This window comes from Lissotriton vulgaris, chromosome 4_1 (assembly GCF_964263255.1).
Source record: "Lissotriton vulgaris chromosome 4_1, aLisVul1.2, whole genome shotgun sequence".
NCBI classification, from domain to species: Eukaryota; Metazoa; Chordata; class Amphibia; order Caudata; family Salamandridae; genus Lissotriton; species Lissotriton vulgaris.
Genome location: NC_141691.1, coordinates 1,126,906,078 through 1,126,920,721, shown reverse-complemented (window position 1 = coordinate 1,126,920,721; position 14,644 = coordinate 1,126,906,078). Strand labels below are relative to the sequence as shown.

Sequence of the window (14,644 nt, the reverse complement as noted above, 5' to 3'; positions counted from 1 at the left end):
AACCTTAGATAGCGTCTGTGGGCTGGCAGGAGGGGAATATGGAAATAGGCGTCCTGCAAGTCCAGCGCCACCACCTAGTCTCCAGGGTCGAGGGGAGACAGGACCTGAGCCAACATGAGAATTTTGAACTTCTCCTTCTGGAGGTAGCGGTTGAGGACCGGGAGGTCTAGAATAGGATGCATGCCTTTGTCCTTCTTGGGCACCACAGCACAGTTTAAAAGAAACAGGTCTACTCATGGAGAGTGTCAGAATTCATTAGCTTGACACAATATGAAAAGACTCAAATATGTAATAGGTGTCCTTTCAGAGCCTACGAGTTTTTAGCAAATTTACATCAGAAATTGTACTTTAAAATGCACCACTTGATCCCATTTTTTTTGACTATTTTTGGTGGTTGGGTGGAAACCCTCCTCAACCATACCCCGAGAAGATTAGGCTCACTCGCTTTGCGTACCTGCTACAATTCAGGGTAAGTATTAGGCCCAACACTTTCAAAGACCACCCACCAGGCACAACTGCAGAAACAGAAAGCAAACAGTGTCCTGATGAGCACTGTTGAGTTTTTGCAGTTTCCACTGGGACAAGGACACTTCACTTTAGTTTACATAAAATAATTACATTCAATAGTACAATGCGCACATTTCTAAATAAACAGAAAACAACTAAAAACATACATTTTTAAACAAGTTGCTGCCATGTTCTGCTTGAATAATGATGTGCTTGTATAAAGTCTTCACCTCTGTGCTTCTCATGAGTAATAGTGTCTTCCAAATGAGCATAAATAAAAATTTATTAACCAGAAGGAATATTTTGAGCCCACAACATAGTTCACTTTCAATATAAGTTCTATATCAATGAAATACTATAGTCACTTCGCAGATTTCTGCGTGGTGAAATTCCGTGAACTACGCCCAGGCGTGCTTAATACACGAGGACATTGCTATTCTCTTTTTAATGTCTTTTTTTCCCATCACTATGATTTATCAATACATTTCTTAAATATGTATTTGTCTGTAGTGTAATATTAATCATGCTGTTATTATTGTGCAACTTCGGCAATGTCAAACGTGATTTCGCCAGAATAAAGGTCATGTGACATCTCTTCTTGTGAAAATTCCCTGCCGTATGAGGTCTTTTCCTGTGATGTCATTAGGATCGAATGGTGGATGAGGTCACTCCTGCTACCCATGACATTTTGGTGCATTAACACCCATGTTCCGTTTCTGTTCTTACTGTTGCCCAAACGGTCGCGGAGACCAGGTGTGAGAAAGAACAGTGTCAGGGGTATCAAATGAGAAACCAGGGTTAGCAACTGCTGCCCGTGAATACCCTCTGTTGACGTTCATTCTTTTTATGCGCCCAAAGGATGGAGTGAGGCACTCCGCCAACACATCTTTTTAGTATCTGAAGTGCTGCACATTAATTTCTGCTTTAGTAGAACTAGAACGTTGCCTTAGAAACAGCGATACCTTTTGTAATACATGCTCAGTCTCACAGTTTGCATTTTCTCATTATCAAACTGTCGCTTCTGTAACAACACTTATGTTGCAGCCTGCAGTACATTTTTTTCATTTATCTTAAACTGTAGCAGCCGTTGAAATTACGAACAAAAGTAACAGTGGCATGAGAAAGTTAAAAAAAAGTTCTGCATATACATGGGGGCTGACAACCTGGACAATCAACATGTTTACAGGATTCCCGGTACAAAGAAATATAAACTGAGCATGCATTCTCCTGCCACATTTGAACCGTGTTTTTGTAGCGCAGACTACAACCGGGAAGCTTTCTTGGTGATACAGCAGGAAACCTCACGCAACAGTGATCTATGAAAAGTTTAAAAGTTCAGGTTTCATGTTTTTTTTCAAGTGGAGCAGGTCGTGAATTGCGCGCGAGGAGACGGGCACACGACTCCAAATCTGCAGAGCAGTGCAACAGGTTTTGTCTGAACAGCACTAATATAAACAGAAGATGTCATCATTTCCTGGCTTGAAAATAGACACACTTTTATATGCAACAGAACCAAGGTTTGTTTGTTTTTATTACAGTGAGTTCTGCTCTTCTCAATAAAAGTCCTAATGTTTCCTGCAGACAGACGCTGCAATTGCCTTTTCTATTTTCTTTCCTTTCGTTTTAATGTGCATTTATTTACAGTTAGTTGTCTTATGTGGCCTTCAGGGGTCGTCTTAAGGCCAATTCAAAGCACGTACGATTCGGTTCACCCTGTAATGTAAAACCTGATGTTGTGGACAAAAGCAGTAAATGAGCATATTTAAAGTCCACGAGTACAAGGGTATTAGTACTGATCCACTTTCCTTACGATATGCTTAATTTGAAGTGGTGGTATCCGGTGCTCAGCACCCTCACTTAATTGTAAACACCGCACTTAGGACAATCTGCCACATGGTAGCCCTGCTCATCTAATTTAGAAATTAGCAGAACAATGGTTGTTTATGATTAAAATATATGTTCAAAATGACTAATACTTGCCTCCCAGCCAATCCTTTAGCTTTGGGGGCCTGGAATAATCTGAACTGTCGCATTTGCAGGTGAGAGAGGCGGTTGGTTGTTGTTTTGGCAGCGATGACAGGGGCGTTGGGTGGTGCAAGCTGCAGTAGCCTTCTTGTTAAGGCCCTGGCACTTATTATTTTATAAATTAAGCACTGCAGGCTACACCATATCCGCACTGAACCTGCAGTGGTTTATGATGGGGCTCACCTGAGGGATGATTGTCTCCTTATTCCTATGGCCCTAACCAACAGGTCCTCCAAACGGCTCATGCAGGGAGTCGTGACCATCAAATCAATATTGACAAACAATGCTTGTTTTCCACTGGTGGACGTCATGATCAAAGCCACGATGAGAGAAGGTGAGGTTTGCCAAGTTGCTGGGCTTCCAGACCCTCTTGCTTTTTCCTCAGAGAAGAGATATCATACCATCCGTGGGATGGGAGATATTTCCTATTTATTATTGATGACTACTCCAAATAATCCAAAGTGGGAAGGGTATCAGCCATGTCAAGAGAAGAAGTCACCCAAAGACTGGAAAAGAAACTTGCAGCTCAGATTCTTGAAAGCACAACAACAGTGGGCTCCAGTTCCAGTGTCAAGAGGTGTCCTTCACTTTGTGCATACCACTGGACCAATACCTGAACGGGCACTTAATTCTATCACGATGTAGTACCGAAGCCCTCCCCACTAGAACACTGGAGAACTCAGCAACAGAAGTATGGCTGACAACGAACCATATCACCTCATCAGGCCTACTCTGCAAGACTCTTGCAGCAACATTGTCCACACGGTCAAGTCACCAGTTGTTGTGCTTATGCCTCTGACGCTAACCGAGGGGATCTAGTGCTAGTGAAAGACATGCACCCTGGAAGCAAGTTCACACTCCATTGAACCACTGAGCTGCACTGTATGAGGCATTAAAGGAACTCTAGAGATAGCCTGCAGAGCTTGCACGCTGTATACGAGAAACTACCAAGCTGAGCTCGGCTGAGATAACCGCCCTCGAAACTAGCCTATCCTGGGAAATCCGATAAGAACAGGGGTAAGCCTCTTTGCCCTTCTAATTCTAGTCTTGCCAAGAGGTCCGGTAACTTAACTTTGAGAATCTCTGGGTGACTTGTGCAAGGATAGTCCCATTTCGAGTGTCCACTTCCAGTCAATCATGCAGAGATACAATCCGAGAGCTCAATTGATGCTCTCTCAGAGATAATGTACCTTTGGTGCTGATACCAAAGACATGCCCTCTGGGTCAGGGGCGACTACTCCGCAATGGCGGAGGAGTGTCGCCCCACTGGCTCCGAGCCAGCAGCTTCAAAATGAAATGATATTTTACTATTGTTTCATTTTTCAGTTGTTGGCCAAGCTAGCGTGTGTAGGGGAGCTGGGCTTGGGTCAAAGGAGGAGTGGTTGTTCACTTCTAACTGGGCATGTCTGTTAGGCCAGCCATCTCAGGACGGCCAAACAGACATGCTTGGTTAGGTTTCTCTAACCCGGATGTATTCTACAGCTGGGTGGAGAAACATCCCAGACTCCCTGTTCCTAAGCGGAGGGTCTAAGCAGCCAGCTCAGGACAATCCCAGTGCTGCTCTCATAGCATGAGCAAAAACAACAGTGGGTATGGCTCGAATCAGTAAGGCTGAGCCAATAAACAACCAAACAGCCAGTGATACCAATACTGATAACTTAGTCAACACAACTTAGACAGAAACAAAAGCCACTGGTCAGTCTGTGTCCTGAATCGTCAATAATCTTTATTTCATTTAAAGAAAGAATTCATTTCATATTAACCTCTTTCTCAAAAGAAACGCCGCAAGTTTTTACAGAGAAATTATAAAACAAATGTTAACAAGACAAAAACACCACACTTGATTATTAAACAAAATAAATATATATAGAACAAACCAGAAAAGATACACAGTCAAACTTGAATTCACTCATCTAAACGTTTCAACATTCATAGAGTGTTTCATCAAACACTCTCTCTCACATACATACACAAGCTCATACACCCCTAGAACAAGAGAAATGTTCAAAAGTTTGAATGGGCTTAAGGGGTCTAAGACCAAACAATGCAAACATTTTATATTAAGGCTTGGCTGTGCCCATATTCATAAGAAACAATAATTAATTTAATATATAATTTGAAATAGCACAAAGCCAGCCTTAGCTGTCACAACAGCGCATTAGTTTGGTTCACCACGCTAGAATACATGGGTCTACGCATTTCAAACCCCTTCAAGTTTTGGGGGGGTTCTCCTCAGGACCAAAAAAGAGACTATTTTGTAATCCAATAATGGACACTAAAGTTGCGAAAGAACCTGAAGAACTTTGTAGGTTCAAAACAAAACACCGTTGCGGTGAAACAGCGATTGGCTGGACAGAATTCTGGGTTGATAGCATTTTTCTGAAGGTCCAAATGAAAAAGCTGCTAGAGCTGAATGTCCGACAGGAGTAGTCACTTGATGTAACTCTTGTTCCTTAAAGATGTATTGGACGTCTTGGTGGCATAGCGTTTATTACTACGTGGTTTTATCAGTTGGGCTTTCGTCTCTCTGTATTCAATTAGATTGGGCGCCCTGGGTTGAATTACAGGCTACAGCGGTCAGCGGAATTGCAGCGTCTATTGCAGTAACCACCGGAGGTTACTGCAATAGACGCCGCTATGCAGCGGTCAGCGGAATTCAGCGAGAAATGTATTTTGCTGTTACGGCTCCAATGGCGTCATGCAGCGATGGCTCACAGAAACATAGCGGCGTCTATTGCAGTAACTTTGGAGACTCACACTGAGACCCAGTGCTGCTGAAAACGGACCAGATGCGGGATTCCAAGATGTGGTAAATGCCGCTTTTAAAATTCCAATTCATTGATATCCGGTTACTGGCAACTACCACGCTGGAAATACTAAACCCAGTGTGACTCAACATTTCTATTTGGTATTCCTTTTCGGTCAACCACGAGCTATTAGGAAATGCATTAGGCTTCATCGGAAATCGTCCTTTTTGGAGACACGCGCTATTGGATACGCCTTCCCTTACATACTATATTGCCCTGAAGAAGCCCATGTTTGGGCAAAACACGTTGGCTGTTCATACCTTGTGAAGCACAACATGAAATAAAGACATCACAAAATTCATTCATTTTTTCTTATGCCTACATCAAAGAGTCATAAAAATTTAGCACAAATTCCTGTCTACCCCTAGGTGGATGCATGGGAATGCCCATGTACATCCAATGTAATAACCGCTGGCAGAATAATCATACAAAGTAGGGCAAAGCACAATTTTGCGTTACTTTCGAATACTAACCAACTCAAATCAGGATTTGCTTTGCATAGTAAATCCCACCCTAATACTTTGCGCTGCGTTTGTGACTCAAGAGTTAAGCAAACATGGTGGAAAGCATTAGTAAACCTGGGTCAAAGTGACAGTAAGTGTGAGTGAGTGAGTATCAGTGAGATTTAGAGTAAATGCAAGTGAGTGAAAATAGATAGGAATTGAGAGGAAGGCAGGTGTAAGAGAGTGTGAGTGTTATGTTGGAGTCCTGTGACATGCCTTCTTGGTAAACATCAGGGTCAAGCGCCATATGCTGTCACTACTTGTGATGACATTAAGGTCAAAGGGTGTAAACTGTCAGTTCTCCTACCTCTAGCATTTTGGCGAATCAACACCCATGAGATCGTCCCAATTTTTTGGCATTGCTCGGGGGAACATCCTTAACAATGCGGGCTGAGCCACACATGCAGTTTCCTCGCAAGCCAAACCAGGCTTCCCTTAACCATGCAAATGCCTTAACCACACATGTGTTTAAGGCATATGCGGGGAGTGATTCCTTGAAATTCCTCCAAAATATTTTGCCCTTTAGGATTCGAGTGATTATAACAAACTGGGGCAGCCCTGTTCCCCAGAATCTGGGACCAAAAAAAACAATATTACAGCAACAATGGTTCAGGGAATTACTTTGAACAAAAACATAGAAAACATAGCAATAATAATGTGACGCAATCCCTTAATGTACATAATGCAAAAAATTTAAGAAAACAATTAAGGTATCCACAACAATTATTAGAAAAAGACCATTTGTTATTGCAAAATATTCATATAAGACAAGAATAATAGAAAAACATGTATAACTACTGCTCAAAAAGTTACAGAGGAGTTGGCCTAACGGCTAGGACGGTCAACCTCGAATCTGGGGAACTGGGTTCGAGTCTCAGCAATGACGCTGAAAATCCTGTGATTCTGGGCAAATCACTTAATCTCCCTGTGCCTAACAAAAATTAAAGTGTCCTCATGTAATGCAACTGGTGCAATGTAAAGTGCTCCGATAGCCGATCAGGGTCAAGTTTGCGCTATATTAAACTGTGTAAAATATAAAAATAAAATATACGAAACAAAAATACAAATTACAGTGTAGACAAAAGACAATGGCAGAGTGAAGAAGAAACACAAAAGTAGATTTGTTAAGTGACATGAACAAAATGCATTATATGCTTCCTCCTAATTTACTAAAAGGAGGGTGTCTAGGGCGTTTCTACATTGTTATTTCATAATGACATCATCAGGCCATAGACAAAACTTTGAGAGCAACCATCAAAATCAATCTGAAGTTAAAGACAATTTTAATTGTAGGGGTACCAGAATAAACATTTCAGCCAATTCAATTGAACATAACAAAAGACCAAAAATATCCAGGTGTCATGCATATCATAATAGCTGGGCAAGGATAGTACTAAAACCCATCTTGAACATTTATGGAACTAAATTATATCATAAGGATTCATTTAGTTGTTTTAATTTTGAAACAGACAAGAGTCTACATACAGTGCTCAAAGATATACACCCAGAAGAGTGTATAAAGGGTCACAATATTAAATAGTGCATCCCAAATGTTAAGAGATTCATTGAGGGTAAATGTGCATACTTGTAAAAAGTAGAACAAATCAAGGGAAAACCTCCGAGTCAAACATGTGTCCCATGGTACCTGCAACATAAGAATTTCAAGCTTGCAAAACCAAACAGCTGAGCCGGTGGACCAAAGATGTCCAAAAATTGAAACTCCCCACCCAAGTAATGCAGGTACACTGGTGCATAAGTCAAAGTTCAACTTGGAGTATAGAGGTCCTTATAACAACTTTATAGGAACCACCTCTGGGCATTAGTCACCTCCTAGCATGAAAGATATTAGAAAGGAGAGGTGAAATCAGTTCAAAGTGAAACAAATTGCTGCAGTGAATAATGGGCACCGTTGTAACAGAGTCTGTTACTTGGCGATTCAGTCAGCTCATCACTCACACGTCTCTCAGAGCAATTCGGTAGAGACACGAATGGAGCAGCGTCAAAAGTAGCACTGCTCTCTGTGGGCAATGAGGAAAGACTGCGCGTGCGCAAGCACATTGAGTCTAGTACAGTATTTCTTTTACCGCCGTGCCTCCATATAATTTCAGGACTCCCAAAACATTTTTACCAAAAAATAAGGATAATAATAATGATTAAAAAATAAAACACGACTAATATGTCCATGCCACAAATTCACTCATAAATTAACGTGATGTGCCAGAGAAATATGGTCGTCACACATAAATAAATGTGACAAGTAAAATAAATCAAGTACTTGGGTCCCCCTGGACTGATATTCATAAATACGAGGGGTGTCCAACAAGTCCAAAATAAAAATAGTCCATCAGAAGACCTATAGAACCGTGGCGCAGAAACAAAAATGCTTCTGTGAAAGTGTCAATAGAATTAGAATCACAACAATTCCGAGTTTGATGGACAAGATTATCTACAAATAAAGGGACATCTCTGGGGTCTTCTTACACCCCAAAGTTTACCATACTGTTTGGAGATTATTTTGAAAAGAAAAACATATTTAACAACGCTGTAATCCCTTTTTCAAAAATGTGCGCAACTAGAGGCTCTACACTGACAATATCTTTTTCATTTGGAGGGGCACTGATGTATAATTAGCCAGCTTCATTGAATGGTTAAACTCTTGTCGACCTGATTCGAACTTTACCTCCCACTCCAGGTACTTAAATGATTGACTTTTAGACCTTAAAATGAATGCCTCATGATGGTAAGCTAGCAACTAAACTCTATTTTAAACCTATGGCTTGTAACACCCTATGCCCGTATAAGAGTCACCATTAAAAGGGTTTGATGGACGGGCTTCAATTCGACAGTTTCTTTGTAGCAGAAGAAATTGGAAAATTGAGAAGTGATTACTACCCTAAGGCGAACACTCTAGCTAAAAAACTAGAGGATCGTGGTTACCTATTATGCCTAATTTGAAGATCTTTAAAGAGGGCATGTTATAACCATCACAAATTCCTGCTGACTCCACACCCCAAAATACCTATGGAGAGGGTAGTATGTGTGTCTACTTTTTGCACACAGAGTAATGCCTTGACCAAAAATTTAAAAAGACATTGGCCTCAATCAATCGATTGCCATTTCTGATGAGCTGCCTCTGCTTTCTTTCAAGAGGGGTCATAACATACAGAATCATTCGATACATGCCTATTTACCTACAACCAGCTCCCCTGATTTGGCTTCAGTAGGGTACCTCAATAAACTTGTTGGCCATTTCCAAAGCGGAAACTGTATTATGTGTGATTCTACCACCAATACAGACAATTCCACCATTCTGCTAAAGCAGTGAATATATGATGGCATATAAATACTGAGTATAGTGTTCTCCTACCTAGCGCTACCTAACCTCGTTTTGCCTATGGTGGGTGATCAGCCAAATCCCTGTCTGACTGGTCTAACTCACAATTACCTGCATATAAGTGTCATCAGGCTGTCCATCTTGGTGTAGAGCTGGACATCACTCATGTTGGTACACAGTAATCAGCTGGGCAGGAATTCTGGCATGTAGGGTCCTCACCATGTCAGAGGAGTGCTCCTTTCATCTAACCAAGGAAGTGGTTCTGTGTATATAACAAACAGATCGCATGTGGTCATGTCGAAACCCCTGTCAGGCCAAATTGTTTATTCTAGGTTGAGAACTTTGTTGCCTACTGGACAATAACAATGACATTTGCACAGTGAACTTTATACCTTGTACTGAATGTTCAAGGTGTCATGAGAGTGTGCCTTCAAAGTGGAAATGTAAGCAATGCCGATTCAGAGAATGTTATCCTGCTTTGTCACACATGCAAATATATGTCAAAAGTCATTGTGTGTGAAAGGAAGGTAACTTAAGAAACATGAGTATGTAAATGGTTGCGTTTCTTACCAGGCCTATCCTGGCCCTGTGGCACCCAATCCTTGGAAGTGAGTCGACAAAAGTTATTCCTATACAAAATGTTAAAAACATAGAAGCCAATAAATATATAAGAACCCTACTAAAATCTAAAAAGCATTATACTTCTTCAATAACCAAGAGCGTAGAGAGAAAGCCACTAAAAACATAAAAGCTGTATTCAAACAAATGTATAAGGCAATTTTGCTTTAAAAAGAAAGCCAAATGAAAAAGTCCTACAGTTCGATACAGCCAGATTGTTTATGTGTTCTGAAAGTTAGACGAAATATTGCTGTTCCCAGCAAACGCAGACGATGTTCCCAGTGGCACCCATTAGATCAGACCTATGGATCAAATATGTCCCCAGTCATTCCCTTAGCAACCGCCGAAGGAGGATCAGCCAGTGTGGGAGCAGAAGCAGAGACAAGATCCAGATCACTTGAGGAAAGGAGCATCCTAGGAGGGCTCATAGACATGCGCTCAGAAGCAACAGCAAGCGCAAAGGACAACAGTGCATGTGGGCCATTAACTGGCTCACCAGTAGGTCAATGTCAACGTCCAGAGACTGAACCAGTTGCATACCTTTCAATAAGTCCAGGGCGCATGCAAAAGTGCTACAGAAGACAGCGGAATATGAGCTGCACGCAGTGTAGCCACACAGGCCGAAAGGGGAAGAACCAATATTAATTTAATTCCTGAAGCAAGGGTGCCCCAAAACACTGTCACATGCGTTCACGAAACAGGAGAACCAGTGGTAGTGCCAGTTCCATTTGGGTTCTTGATGGGACATCCATTGCGGAGCAGAAAAAGTGCAAACAAAGACTCGATAATCAGAAACAGGACTAGCGTAAGTCCATTCAAAATGCTTCCCAGCACAGAGTGTATGAATGATGGAATAACTCCTAATACTGTCTAAAAGGTGCTACCTAACCAGGGCCAATTGTCTTAAAAAAGTGTGCCGCTCTCATGGTACTAGACATGTTAAAAATATGGTGCAAACTTCCCCAAAAATGTAGCGAGAAATTGTTGTGTAATAGCAACTGTTTCACAGAAGACCTTGAAACTTGAAGATCAAACATCTCCTTTGCAGATGTTAAGGCCACATCCTTATGAAACAATAAGGCTTTCAGTCTGCTCAAAGCCTCAAAGTGCCCATTCGAAAGCTTTATTGAAGACCAAATTGTCGCCTCTCTAACTGTGTGGGCAGGTGGAAACAGTACTTGTGTGCAACAGGTCACGACTGCAGAAATCTTTACTGGATAGGCAATGCCCGGTTTCATGCCGCGGCAGCTCTGATCGTTCAACATCAAATAATTCCATTTTGAGAGTAATCTAAAAGCTGGGTGGATCACCGCAGCTGGAGAACTCTTCAGAAAGCGGAACGAATTTGCCATGGACGCATTACACACACCATGAAGCGAAACTTCCCCACACACCGAGGAATGTCCAAGAGTATTCTCGCACTCAAACCTGCTAGGAAATATTTCAGTCTCATCATTCCTACCGTGATATCTAAAAGGTAAAATACATGACTCATGCACATATCCTTCTCCTAGCGCTTCGTAACTGCCTGCTTGTTCGTGTTGTAAACAGTATCGTAAGTGAAATGTTGAAATTGGCAGAGAAATAATCCCATGGATTATCCAATCACAAAAGGTATTTCTGCAACAGTGTGGTAATTTCTCCAACTTCTCTATGTGTGGTATAGTGTACATCATGTCCTTCCTTGCCATTATCGTTTGTTGTTTTGTAAGATTGTAAAGTAAAAATAAGCTTGTAGCATTAAGCTTTCGCTATAGTTTGTGACTGGCACAAAGTGTCTGAAGAGTCCAGTTTAGTAACATGCTTGATCTAAACTGGGACTGCCCAAGTCATAAAGAGGACGTCTTTCTGTATGTCCATTACACATGAATTATGTTAACAAAAGAGTGTATACAAGTGAACAATATAGTCATGCCATAATCAACTACTGCGAGAGCCCTTTCTACATTTCCCTCGTCAATTTTGCGCTTCCTGCTGGAAAACTTTTCACACTTCATTGTATATTGCCTACAAGAAGCACTTTTGATATGTTTTTCGAGGACCTAATAAAAAAATCCTGTAGTCCAATCGAGACACTTTCCAACACTGTATGTTGTTACCACCCCCAAGTGTTGTGTCTGTGCATAACGTAGGTCGGGCCTGCTGATCTTAAACCCTTTTTTGTCACTCAGGAACTGTACATGACATCTGTTAGTATTTAATCACCACGCTAACCATACCCCTCATTGGTCCCTGAAGAACTGTATGAACCATTTCGAATCATGGTGTCTGATAGTTCAGGCTGTCCATCTTGGTGTACAGCTGGACATCCCTCGTTTTGGTACACAGGAATCAGCTGCACTGGATTTCCAGCATGCAGTGACCTTGCTGCGACAACTGAGTCCTCCTTTGATCTAAACAAGGAAGTGGTTCTGTGTATATATAATAAATAGAATCCATGTGGTCATGCCGAAATCCCTGTCAGGCAGCAGTTTGTTTATTCTAGGTTGATAGCTTCTTCGCCTAACGGACAATAACAATATTGACATTTGCGCAGTGAACTTTATCCCTTGTATTGAATGTTCAAAGAGTCGTGATAACGTGCCTACGAAGTGGAAATGTAAGCAATGCTGATTCATAGAATATTATCCTGCATTGTCACGCACACAAATATATGTCAAAAGTCATTGTATGTAAAAAAAGGCAACTTAAGAAACATGAATCAATGGAGAAAACTACCTAGGCAGTAATTTTAAATTTAAAAACACAATACAGAAAGGACCAAAACTGAGAGTGAACAGCTTCCAGTTAAGTACATAAGTTTATTACAATCACAAAAACAAAAGATAAAATAAACATTTCATAAAAAATTGAATTTACACCAATCTTGACATAAAAATTCTTGAACATAGAAGGTAAGTTGTGTGTCGACGCGTTTCGGCGACCAGCGCCTTTCTCAAGACAATTTACAATGTTCTGAAAATAAAATACAATGTATAGTTTAATTTTACATTCTCGGTTCTCACATTAACATATTATATACATGTTTTCTAAAATTTACGGAATAACTGTTCAATAAACTCAGGTCCCAAATTAATTAAAACATCGCTGATAGTTCGAGAAGATATAAAACATAATTCTAATATCATAACCTCTCTTATAGCCTGATACTATTAAATATAATTTATCGTCACAGTCTATTGATATAATAACTTGTAATATGCTGATCACACTGTGTTCATGTTTCAAAGGTAGGTCACTGTTATTATCAAAAATATCATCTCTGACAATTGTAAATCTTGATGCGTCAGCCTACGTATCAAACATAGATAGAGTATTGATAGAATATAGATTGAAAAGTGGAAAAGAGATTGGCTCTAATGATTCCTATTTGTATCTCTCGACACTGTTTTTCTTTCTACTATTGTTTTGTTCAGATTTTTATTGATTAGATGGTATTGATGCTTAGGTTCTTAATGCATTGTTCTCCCTATTTTAGAATTAAAGTATATAGCACTTACCGCAGGTAATATTGGAATAAACATCTATGTGATGACTTTAGTTTAAAACGGTTCCATCTAATATTCCGAACCGGATCACGGAATTTCAAAATTAAATCTGTAACATTGGATGAAAGCAATTGTTTTAATAATTAAAATGCAATTACATTCGCAGATAAGCATGACTCTCTAGGAGAGGATTCTCTACGAAGGAGGGTAATTTAATTGAAAGGGGAGGGGGTGGGGGGGTGAAAGCCTACTAACCTTTCAAGAACGTGTGAGTTCTTGTTGTCTGCTTCTAATAGGTTGTAAAATTTCGGTCTATTTCATTTAAAAGATAAATGTCTAAGTGGAAATAAAAGATACATCCATTGTAATATGCTATACTTTAGGCTATATCTGGTTTTATCAAAGACTATAAGGAAGGTGAAAAGAAATAAACACTTTTCTTACCCGGATTAGGACTTTAAATAGTATAGCCTCCACCCTACAGTTGTAAATCGGTCGATTCTAAGTTGCGTATCGAGATCTGATCTATCTGCGGTATATGAATAACTGAAAACAATCACATAACAACCAAATAAATATGGTAAACCTATAATGATGTCTTCATTCATCAGGTTATTTCTGAAAACCCTATTGCATGCTTACCGGGTTTAAAGATAATGGGATAGCGTCTGAGAATGAGGGTCATGGGCCGTTAGGTACTTGATATGTCCTCTAGTGGCCATACGTTTCAATATGTTTAATAACGTTTGGATCCTTAAAGACAAAAAATAATAATGCTTGATATAGATAAGAATTTGCATTTAGTAGTGAAAAATCTAATAGTTAAACTGCCGGTTATGTGTTACGTACCTCTATTTGTCACTTGAGTATTTAGTTTCTCCGCAATGTGGCGAAGTGGAATATAGGCAAGATGGTACACGTTGTGCCGCTATCCAGATTCCTATAGGGCAACAACAATTCCTGTGTTATAATTAATATAACTATTGCTCCCGTAAGTGGCTCTAGGGTTTAACATGTCCCTATCTCTATCTAAGGGTAGCTTACCTTTTAGTACAAAACTAGCTGCGGCGTGGAGGCTCACGTCTGCTTCGGGCGTAGTCCCAGGATAAAGTGAAGGTAAAGTGCGGTTCGCGCATTTTTATAATGCTGCCGCTGAGACTAATTGGACTGATCTCGACCTAATTAGTAATAATGAAGCGCGAAGGGAGACTATGGTCTGTTAGTAACGAACAACTAGACCCGCGTTCTCAATGGAAGTGATGCAACCTGTCCCGACTCTAGCTAAAATTAGTAAAGCTAGATGAAAGACTCAGGTGTGCTAGATGACAGATTCAGATGTGTTGAGCTAATATCAGGTATACA

The 14,644-nt window shown here is 40.5% G+C and overlaps 1 long non-coding RNA gene across 1 annotated transcript; it reads right to left on the bottom strand.

The window, feature by feature from the left end:
* Positions 1–12,826: 12,826 nt before the first annotated feature.
* Positions 12,827–14,223, bottom strand: LOC147722973 (uncharacterized). The gene is made up of 5 exons (XR_015310050.1): positions 14,132–14,223; positions 13,925–14,035; positions 13,727–13,828; positions 13,538–13,618; positions 12,827–13,391 (listed from the first exon to the last, which is right to left on the bottom strand). It is a non-coding gene; the product is annotated as an uncharacterized LOC147722973 (long non-coding RNA).
* Between the last annotated feature and the right edge of the window lie 421 nt (positions 14,224–14,644).